Source organism: Spinacia oleracea, chromosome 3 (genome assembly GCF_020520425.1).
Source record: "Spinacia oleracea cultivar Varoflay chromosome 3, BTI_SOV_V1, whole genome shotgun sequence".
NCBI lineage: Eukaryota > Viridiplantae > Streptophyta > Magnoliopsida > Caryophyllales > Amaranthaceae > Spinacia > Spinacia oleracea.
This window is the reverse complement of record NC_079489.1, coordinates 26796586-26808205: the sequence shown is the minus strand read 5'-3', so window position 1 is coordinate 26808205 and position 11620 is coordinate 26796586.

Below are 11620 nucleotides of genomic sequence, written 5' to 3'. Positions count from 1 at the left end.
GCGGACAAGCCTAACACCATGAAGGCCAGCTTACAGGCCTCAAGATAGTCACTTCACAAGTAGGCCCACCATGACCTCTAGAAGGCCGCAAGCAAACCTCACTCGAAAAGAAACTGGCCGAGACAATGAAGTGAGAAGGAAACGAAAGAAGCCGCCAACGGGAAATCTGTTTGTCTACAACACGGCTCTTGAAAATATTCTCCTAGCTGAGGGACGGAATCTGGGAATAGAACAGTGGTCCCCCAAAAGGTCGCCTGCATCGAAGCAGAACACCCCATTCTGTGCCTTTCACAAGGAGGATGGGCATGACACCCAAAGTTGTCGGATGCTGAGGAAGATATACCGGATGGCTACGCGGCTAAAGGATACCTACATCAGTACCTATGTGTGACAGATGCAATTAAAGCCAGCAAGAAAACCGGCGAGGAGTCGTGTGCCTCCCCCATTTCTGACAACAGCAACAGTTATTCAGATGAAGGGTTCATAGCGGTAATATCAGGAGGGATTGCGGCAGGAGCACCGTCTAGAGAAGGACTGCAATACAGTTCGTCTCATCTCTGCACCAAGAAAATGGAGTTGCCCCCTGTGGAAATTTCCAAAGACGATTACCGCAAGACGGCAGCACCATATGATGATGACCTTTTGGTCTTGGAAATTAAAGTGGCCAATCTCAGGGTAAAAAGAGTCGGCAGCTTGGGGAGCTTCTCCGAAAAAGAGCGAACAGTTGAAACCTCAGAAAAAAGAGCGAAGACTCAAAGAGATGCCCATGGCTCATAGTGCGGACAGACGCCACGGGCAGAAGCTGTTTTCCTTCGTCTGAAGGAGCATCTCTGCACACTCTGCCGCGCCTAGTTAGCCCTCTCCAAGGAGAGGTTTTATGCCTATATCTTTCCATCTCAGATCACGCTCTAAGTGCCGTCTTACTCACAGAAAGAGATGGAGTACAGTTACCTGTCTACTTCATCAGCCACATGCTACAGAATGCCGAGCTAAGGTACCCAACTGTTGAAAATTTTGGCTTGGCCTTGTTCTTGGTCGGCAAGAAGCTCCGCCCTTACTTCTTGGCTCATCGACTGATAGTATACACAGATCAACCTCTGAAACGACCATTCACCAATCTGGAAGCGTCCGGAAGAATGCTCAATTGGGCAATCGAACTCAATGCATTCTACATTTCATATAAACCTCGGAAGGCAATAAAGGGGCAGGCATTTGCTGATTTTATTGTGGAAATGACTAGGCCGGCCCACTTAAAAAATGATAAGACACAATGGGTAGTCCATGTAGATGGGTCCGCCACCCAAAATGGGTGTGGAGCCGGCATCATCTGCGAATCACCAGAGGGGGATGTCTATGAGTATGCAATGTGCTTCAACTTTCAGGCGTCAAATAATGAAGCTGAGTACGAGGCTTTAATATGCGGAATTCAAATGAGCAAAGCAGCGGGAGCAACAGAAATCCTGGTCCTATCTGACTCACATCTAATTGTCAGCCAAGTAAAGGGAGAATACGAAGCCAAGGACGACGCCATGATGAGATACTTGGAAATAGTCCGCCAGGAAATACAACAATTGACTAGCTTCGAAATACAACATATACCGCTTTTGAATTTTTTATTTGGGAGCAATGGTAGACAAGAATCTTTGTACCTTGAAAGCGAAATCGAAACTTGAGTTTGATTTGGAGTTTGAACTTGGAATTGGAAAAGAGGAGTTTTTTATAGAAGATGAGGCTTTGAATTTTGAATTTTGAAGGTGTTGGAATTTTTGGAACTTGAAAACTCGGCATTAGGCCGCCATGGGTCTAGGCATTTGAGCTTAAGATTGGAACTCGATTTTTGAAAGGTTTTGAATAGAGATTTAAGACTTGAAAATCCGGCATTATGCCGTCATGGACTTGGAAATTTGAGTCCTTGAATGTAGAATTTTGAGGTTTGGAAGATTGAATTGAAAATCCGGCATTACGCCCTCGTGGATTTGGAAAATTGAACTTGAGGTTTTGGACATAGGACTCGGATTTGAAAGTTTGAATTAAAAATTCGGCATTATGACGCAGTTGAATTTGGAAATTTGGAATTGGAAATTTGAATTGAAAATCCGGCATTATGACGCCGTTAGATTTGAATTTAGAATTGGAAATTGGACTTGAAAATCCGGCATTATGACGCCGTTAGATTGGGTTTTTGAATTTTGGAATTGGAAATTGGACTTGAAAATCCGGCATTATGACGCCGTTGGATTGAAATTTGGAATTTGGCATTTGCGCGTGAGGCGTGTTTAGGGTTTTTGAATCAAATGGAGTGGCACTCCTAGAAAACCCTAAATCGACAATTTTAGATGCATGAGGTTTGAATGATGCTCCTAGGGGTTAGGTTTCCTAGTTGGAGACTAATGGTTTTGGCAAAGCTAGAACTCGAGGTTAGCCATTCACGCGGGCAAAGACGCCCACACGATGCACAAATAGCACGTTGTCAAACTAGCATGAATATGAATGCGACATGCAAAGTTCTCAACCTAAGGTCGGTCTAAGTTTTGTATGATGCAAGTAGTCGGATTTGGGTGTCAAAAGGGTGCTTGACTAAGATGCGGATCGACAATAACTGTTTCACCTCCTCAAGGGGGAGGTGTTGGTTGGCGGACGACCTCCATACTTGACGCCGGGAACGTCAAGCAAATGTCAAGTTTCGGTAGGCGCGGAAATGGTCACACACTTTGGTCAGGAACCGTATGGAGAGTGGCCATTTCGTTGCCCCGGGGGCTAACCCGAATGTAGAACACATTCATGTTGGGAAAGGTAGAAATTCGTTTTGCACAAGTATGGTTTTTGAAAATATGCATGCCATGCTTAGAAATCACAATTGTACTCGAATATTGTACTTGAAAAGCTTATTTTTCGGCATTCGTTCTCGAGGTTTTGGAGTGTTCTTCGAAATTCAAAATCTGAACTAAACTCCCACTCGAATACTTGGGCAGAATGGGCAGCCAACCACCCACTGGAAGCCACTGTGCTGAATGCATGTAGCAGCGCCTGGCGCAGGGGCCTGCGCCCGGCGCTACTGCTGGCATCCAGAACTTGAGCGTGGCAGTGGATGGTTGCTCATTGTAGACACCTACTTTTGTCCCCATTCCCGAAAGGGAAGGTTCGATGATGAAAACGTAAATCTCCACTTGACAACGCATCTCCTATAAAATAACGAATCTCAATTCCCCTTTTCATTTCACCCGAAACCTGGTATTTATGGAAACCTGATAAAAATAGTAACTGCCGTAAAGGGTAGTTGCTAAAAATAGTAAGAATAAAAAGATAGAAACCTGTCAGAATTAGGTGTTGCACTCCAACATAAATCCTAAAAGAGATAGAAATTGTAAAAGGAATTCTATTCCTATCGCAGTTCGATAAAAGAGTTAACGTATTAATTAAACTCATAACGAACCTAGAGTTCGTAAAGGGCCCAGACGCATTCCGTCGTAAATTGATACGCACCAAATAACTCGGATTAAGTCTCTTAATGAACTCCGTACTCTAGAGTCCAACCTGACAAAGAATTCTGCCAGACCCTATTTTCAACGCCCAGCCCTGGGCGCCGAAATCTTTGACGCCCAGAGCTGGGCGCCGAAAATACCTGGGACGGATTCTTTTCCTAATCCGTTTCGTATTCAAATTCCTGAAAAACTATCTTTCTACGCCACTTTTTCCTATAACTAGACCCCTAAGTTCGACGTGAAAAGGACACAACACACAATTATATTCTGAGTATTGACTCCAACCCTTAGCCTAAGCCTCACGCTGCGAAATTGTTCACGCGTTCTGTCGCAATCGATCCATAAATCGAACAGAACGTATCCTGTCCCATAATTGAGATTCGTTAAATAAAAAGGAGAAATAGCAAAGTCAAAGTGGTTAGTTTTCTGAGAACTATGACGCACCTCTCAAGGGTGCGTCATAATGTGTCCCTTTTCGATGATTTAACTGCTTTCCTCGCCCTTTTTATGCACTGTTAAATTAACTAAATCTGATTGTTCTATCACGCCTAATAAATATATTATTTTTGGGAAATCGGATTATCATGCTAGGTCCCTTAATGCTATTTAAATCAGATAATCACGATCGAATTAGTATTATATGTTGCATATTGCTAAAATCAACTCAGATTAGTTTAATAGTTAACGCATGTCCCTTCAATTATTTATGCTGAGCTAGTAAGGATATCCTGCCTCTGGAGTTATCGACGAGCGAAATACTCCTCTCGGTAGTTACAGTCCCCCGAACCCTCAATCTCTACCTTGCGGGTGTATGTTGAGAGATCCCCACACCAGGGATCACAAGGGAACCTACGGCCGTCGTGGTCAAACATAATTGCACTCCCTTTATGTCACGATAACCGGGTTTTGTCAGTTTTTCTCATTGTCGTTAAAAACTGAATGGCGACTCCTATATTACTAGTCAATTGGGTGTAAACTCACAGGAAATCCAATTACACTTGATTGAATAAAAAGAATCGTCACACCCACGAGGGACGAGGTCACGCATTAGCCTCGTGCTTTTTCGACCCCCTCACAGTGGCGACTCCGCTGGGGATAGTGAAGGAAATACTCGTGCTTGTAGGTAATCAAGATAGCCGAAGGGTGAAACGATCCTACCCCGCGTTTATTTCCCCATCAAGTTGGGACGACCTGAAAATCAGCATATTAATGTGAACGGGCAGAACCGCATAACGAATCTCGGCTCCCTCGGGAGTTGGGACTAAGGATACCTTTTTTCGCCAATAGGGGGGTGCATACACCGCGCATGTTGCCCACTCGGTACTTGTGCATGTAGTACACCTATCCCGAACCCAATCGCTCGCTCATTAGGTCCCTCTCGCCTGCATGCCCCCTTGGCTTGCACTTGCGGGTTGGCCTCTTGAGCGAAATTCGTCTGTTGAAGACACTACCTCGACCGGGGCATGTGTTGGATCTACGATAGAAGCGGTACCAAGCCAGGCGCAAATACTACCCATAGAAGCCTATCATAAACTACGTGACATATTTAATTTTCAAATCCATGTTTGTAATGTAGTTATGTGTAGCGAACTATGTGACTATGTTATGATTGTGCGTACGAATAATGCTAGACAAATAATGCTAGAAAACCAACGACCTTAAAAATTGCCCGAACATTCATGAACCAATTGGCCAAATAGTTATACCAAAATACGTGTTCCGCAAGCCCGAACGATCGCCACAAAAATAAGCGACGCTCGGGATGGCCGTAACGAATCCCACAAACGCTGCACAACGCCTAAAGGACGTTATAAGGCAAGCACGCTAAACTAAAGTCGCAAAAACAAAAGTATACGCAAACAGAAAACGAGAACCAGCCAGGGACGCATTTTCAACGCCCCTGGTTGGGCGCCAAAATTTCTCACGCCCACTGCTGGGCGCTGAAGTTGCTGCCTGGCCTTTTGGTCAAGGCACAGCAGCCTCAGTGCCCGCGCATGAAAAAATATACGTAGCAAAAAAACTTTTCGAAAAAAATTGCTGCGAGGGCGTATGAAAAGGCACTCGATTCTAGAAGCGACTTGTAAAAAATAAAATAACTCTTTGTGTCGTTGTTAGGCCTCCTACGACGACAATGCTCGGCACCAAAAACCGAGCATGCTAATTAAACGACCTTGAATGTCACATGGGCAAAGTATTCAAAAAATAATGTTCAAACGGAGTCTTCAAGGAAAATAATGTTCGAATAAAAAAATATATAATAAATCCGAGCCTAGACTAGGCTATGCCAAAGTACAATCCAAATCCTAAGTCTTAGTTGTCTTATCCATAGAATCGCTCCTAATGCTTGGTGTTGTTCTGCAAGCTAAAAGGTTAAACCATATTGATTCTCCCTTCCTAACATTTAAATCAATGAGCACCCATATGTAATTTTCATCCCTTGCTAGGAATCCACGACATCAATACTCTCTCTCACCAATAAAAAGAATATATTATAGTATTTGCAAAATGGAAACGGTCACATTCTGGAAATCATTCCCCCATAGTCGCACAACCCCCAAAGTGAACTTAAGGTGTTAATACCATTGGCAAAGAAAAAATGGCCCCAAGGCTTATAATCACATTGGGTCACGACTATCATAGTCCTCTCGAGTCACTCGCTCCTTGAAATACTACCAAGTACGGACTAAAAGATTTTCCATGAATGCAACATGACCGACCATGAAAATACCCAAATCGGCATACCATAAGGCTACCATTGGGGTAAAGCAATACACACTAAGAGAGAAGCCGCACTAATGATTCTAGTCTTGCGAAAATAAAAATTCGATCTCCCCAACTAACTACCTTGCCAACATTAAGCAAAATGGCGCATGACAAATGAACACCCAAGGGTTAAAATCTAAAGTGTCAACCAACTAAAGTTATGGTCCAATTAGCCTAAGTCTGAAAGTTTGCTTGGTCAAGTATTATAGGCTTACGCCACGTCATTACTTTGAGTCTAGGCCACCTCCTTATATTCATACACGGGTTATAATCAGAAAATTAATGAAAGTTCTAGTCTAAATCACAACTTCCAATTAAATCCCGTAAAACTGGAATCTGAAAAGAAGCAAAAAAAAATTATTTTCGATGTAATTCTTTCGTTAAATTTCAATAAGGTAAAAATAACATTTTGAATCTACGCTATTTGCACATTTTAAGAAACGACTAAATACGCTTGCAAAGTAAAACAATTTAAAAGTCCACCCTAGGCCAACTAAAATTAAAGGTCCACCCTAGGCCTACTAAAATTAAAAGGTCCACTATAGGCCTACCAAACGAGGCTCACTCAGTCTCGCCTCGTGACTCAAAGACCACAACCATCTACCTCTTAGCCCAAATAAATTTTTTTGAAGGATTTATGTTGGGGAGAAATCCCAAGCAAAAGAAAAAAGAGAAAGAGAAAAGGGAGAGCGAAAAGAACGAGCCATGAAATACTTAGCCCATACCTCCCAAAGCGCAAAATTTACACAAGTAAAACGAAGAAAAGAATCGAGTCAACCAAATCATGCCACAAAAACTACATAAGATTCTACGATGTCTACCCTTTCCAATCCTTATGTTCTTAGACGCCTTCGCTCTGGGGCCCCTGTTCAGCTCATTTAACCCATCCATGTTCGCATTGCCATAACCCAAGAAACCATTACCTCGACTCTTGTTCTTGAACTTGTTGTCAACCACAAACCACGCACGGCCTTAACTCGTGCGTCATACCCGTTATTTCTAAAGCCCAAACCCATTATTACACCACCGTTAGCATAATGACCATATAACTTGTTTGAATGCGTCCTGTTGATATTCCCTTGAGCCGTCCCCATGCTACTCATTGGCCTTGGTTGATGTAAACTCATGACACTAGTTCGAGGCTGCAAATTGTGAGTCCTAGCAGATATAATCCTCATGCTTGACCAATACCTATACAAATTATCCTATCTCATCCAACCCAATTTTCAAACCGTCTTGAGTCACGAGTAAAAAAAAAGAAAACAAATGAAAAGTACATTCTACGTTTAACATAAAAAAATATATAAAAAATGTGAATAATAAAAAAGGGAACTTTGCAAAGCGCCCCTAAAATTAGTCTAAAAAAAGAGAAAAATAAGCATTTAGCGCACCAAAAAAAGATCCGCCCAGAAATAATTTTCGGCGCCCAGCTTTGGGCGCCGAAATCTTTAGCGCCCCAGCCTGGGCGCAGATCCTCTCTGCTCGGCAAATTTTGTCCAGAAGTGCTCGTCATTTTATCCGCACATGCACGGAAAAATAACGAACACTTGGAGGGGTACAACACGTATTCAGATATACGTACCATCAAAAAATACATGTACTCAAAAAAAATATAAAACAAATTTTTGGCTTACGGCAAAGCAGCAGATTAAAATAATAATAAACTTCACTTATTCTACCGTTTCAAATAATATGTTTCCACCTCAGAACATACTTATCGAATTCGGCATTCTAAGAAACCATTTTCTAGGCTAAGAACTACGCAAAACCTGATTCCAAATAAAATCTATTTAAGGCGGATACGTAGGCAATCCATGATTCGGTCCAACCAATTTGCAAAAATATTAAAGCCTATAGAAAAACAAGAATAAAAATAGAAGTCCCTTATTGAAATTTAATTACTTGCAATCCAAGTCGAAAGAAAAATTGAAAGCACGAAGAAGAATCCAAGTCATCAAGATGCCAAAATGAGCACACATCGAAAAATAATAAGGGCACGTACCCTTGCCAGAAGGAGCACTCACACTCCTAGGAACTTAGCCAAGACTCAAAAGATCGCTTTGCCTCAATTGAATAGGGGGCTAGCGCAAGCGTCCATGACCTCTAAAGTACTCGACTTGACCCTCCCTAAAGCGAACTAACTCATTTAAAGACTTTCTTTCACCACTAGACATAGTCGTTTGCTTAAAGACCTTCTTTCACCATTACACACAGTCATAATCGCCAACAAGTAGTAAAGGCAGTAAGCTTGCAATAAAGAGGATTGTTCTACGGCGTCGCCCCATCGTTCCTTCGAACTCAGGGCACCCGTTCATGGTAATTCAAATGCTTGCGAATCCCCTTTGAAAAATAAACAGACATTGTCAATAGGACTTGGCACTTAACCAAGGCTCACCCTACTCAGACATATGACACGGGCATCTAAAATCGAAATCTGAAAACATTATTAATGGGAAGACATAACAGCAACTGGGGGCTAAAAATTGAAACGAAAGAGATAGGGAAGGAACTAAGTATACCTCGACCTTTTATACAGACATACACCAAGTAAATCTAAGTCAATTTGAAAACGGTTTATATTCCCGCAATTTTGGAAAAGATGGCTCTAAAAGCCTAAAGTATATGCCAAACGGGCACAAGTATACCTTGACGCCTGCACCTTGGCTTCCAGCAAATCCTTAGACAGCATTCCAAAAAACGTAACAGTATTTTGATTCACTTATGTGATCCTGTACGAACCCTTCTATAAGTCAACTTGCCTAGGACACCTCGGATTGTACACAGTAGGACTCGGATTTTTTAATCAGTTTCAAATAAATTTCAAAGACTTTTTCGAACATAATAAAGTGTCGTTGGTTTAAAGCTAAGTATGTGTTTATCTCGATATTGCAAGTGAGTCAAAAAGATTTCTAAATATGATTATGGGTAAAGAAAGACACCTAGCTTTTGGTCAAGGCATACTTCAACATGTGACTACCTTGACCATGGCAATGTCGCATAATACGACATTTACAAGAGAAGTAGCAGATCACTACTCGAACGTACCTCGCACTAAACGAGTCTGGTTCAAACTATTCATGATCCATGTCACCATGAATGCACAAAAACGTATGCAAGGCATTATAGCACCAAGCCAATCCCGTAGCTACAGTTGGAGGCTTGAGAAAAACACTCTAAAAATGCTCGAAATGACGATTTCATCGCAAATTCTCGACGCTAACGCTATACATATGTCATAGGGGCTCAATCCTAAGCTTTAGTCGTGTAAAACGAACCTTAGAATGGCTACAACCCCTCCCAAATTCTAAGCGCTACTTAGAATATATAAAGTCACCCCACTAACAAGGGTAACTGAAAATCGCGAGTCACGAAAACTCCGATCAAACTACTACACATAACGCAAGCCCTACAAGCGCCCGTTACACAGTCTACCTCGTTCCAAAGCAAAAGCGAAAGAAAAAAAATCAAGGATAAGAACTGTCAAAATATACTCAGAAATCATTTTCAACGCCCAGAGCTGGGCGCCGATATCTTTAACGCCCCAGCCTGGGCGCTGAATCTTTTTGCTAGCCAAGTTTTGCCCAGATATAAAAATAAACACCTATGAAATCTCGCATCGAACGAAGTAATAAGCCGTGCAAACCCACGCAGAAGGTGCTACGCTTGTTCGAACACCTGAACGAGGCGTGATGAAGTACTCCAATGCAAAAAATAATAATGTTATATCCCAACACCTGGAGGAATGTTCTAATACATGTTGTCAGGCCACACAAGCCTACGTCGCACCATAAGTTCAACCATCCCACGGTACAAGTCTAAAAAAGAGTAAGGCATATTGCACTAATGCGGGCACGACCAAGAGCATGTGTAAAAGAGGCAAAGACTACTTATCGCCCAAATTCAAAATGCAAGCCACACGACTTCTACATTAAGGATTGAAAGTAGCAAAATATTACCTACCACGGAAGGGATAGCTCGCACCTACACGAGCGACACCCCAAGGCATCTTTCTCGAAAGAACCTACCAAAATCGTACGCCAAAAGGAAGCATCCCAACATGCATACTTGGAGGCTCCAAGCTACGAAACAACCATAGCAAAAATAAAAAAAAATCTCGAAACAAATGTTTGAACAATCGAAAGGGTACGTGTTAGGTTATGATACATATGATATTACATAAATCATGCGGAAACAACCATTAACCCAGGATTACATATTATTTACACATAATCATATAGCATAATTTAGATGCATACTCTTGGTTGCGTGCCCTCCCTAGCTGCGCCCGAACAGAACCAGAACAAGTCTTTAGGACTCCAAGTGTCGTCCCTCCGTAGATAGTCCACAGCACGTCCGGATCCGCCTTAAGATTGACCAACTAGAATCGCCCTTAAGGTACTAGAATTTTCGGCACTTTTGAGCAAGATGTGTGGCTGAATTTTTCTCTCAAAAACTCACTTTGAATACTTTGAAACTCGTTATAAATTGTGAACCCAGGCCACATATTTATAGGGGTATGGAAAGGGAATTGGAATCCTATTCAGATACAAATTGATTAAACCTTGAATCCTACAAGAACTCTAATTTAATTAATTTATCAAATAGAATTAGGAATTTAATCATTAACCGAACTCTGCACGTTTTAGGAAACGTGCACGAACACAAACACTTACACACGCACACATGGCAGCCACGATGGTCCGCCCATGCGTGCGCATGAGCAGCAGCCCACGCAGCGAGGCCTGCGCGAGCTGCAAGCCCACGCAGCGAGGCCTGCGCGAGCTGCAAGCCCACGCAGCTCCCGCGCGCGCTGCGCGCGCTGTGCGCGCTGCCACGGCCTGCTGGGCCTGGCCTTGCGCTGGGCCTGGCGTGGCTGTTTGTGCGGCGCGCTTGGCTTGCTGGGCGATGGCCTGGCTTCGTGCTGGGCCTCGTCCGGCAGGCCTCGTCCGATGCTTATTCGTACGATACGCTTCCGATTAAATTTCCGATTCCGGAATTCATTTCCGATACGAACAATATTTAACATTTCCGATTCCGGAATTAATTTCCGTTTCGAACAAATATTTAATATTTCCGTTTCCGGAATTATTTTCCGATTCCGGTAATATTTCCGATTCTGACAATATTTCCGTTTCCGGCAATATTTCCGATTCTGGTAATATTTCCATTTCCGATAATATTTTCCGATACGTACCATGTTTCCGTTTCCGACAACATCTACGACTTGGATAATATTTATATTTCCGATACGATCCATATTTCCGTTTCCGGTAATATCATCGTTTCCGGAGTATTCATTTCTTGCCTGTGACGATCTCAGCTCCCACTGAAACCAAGATCCGTCGGTTCCGAATATCCATAGATAGAGTATTTAA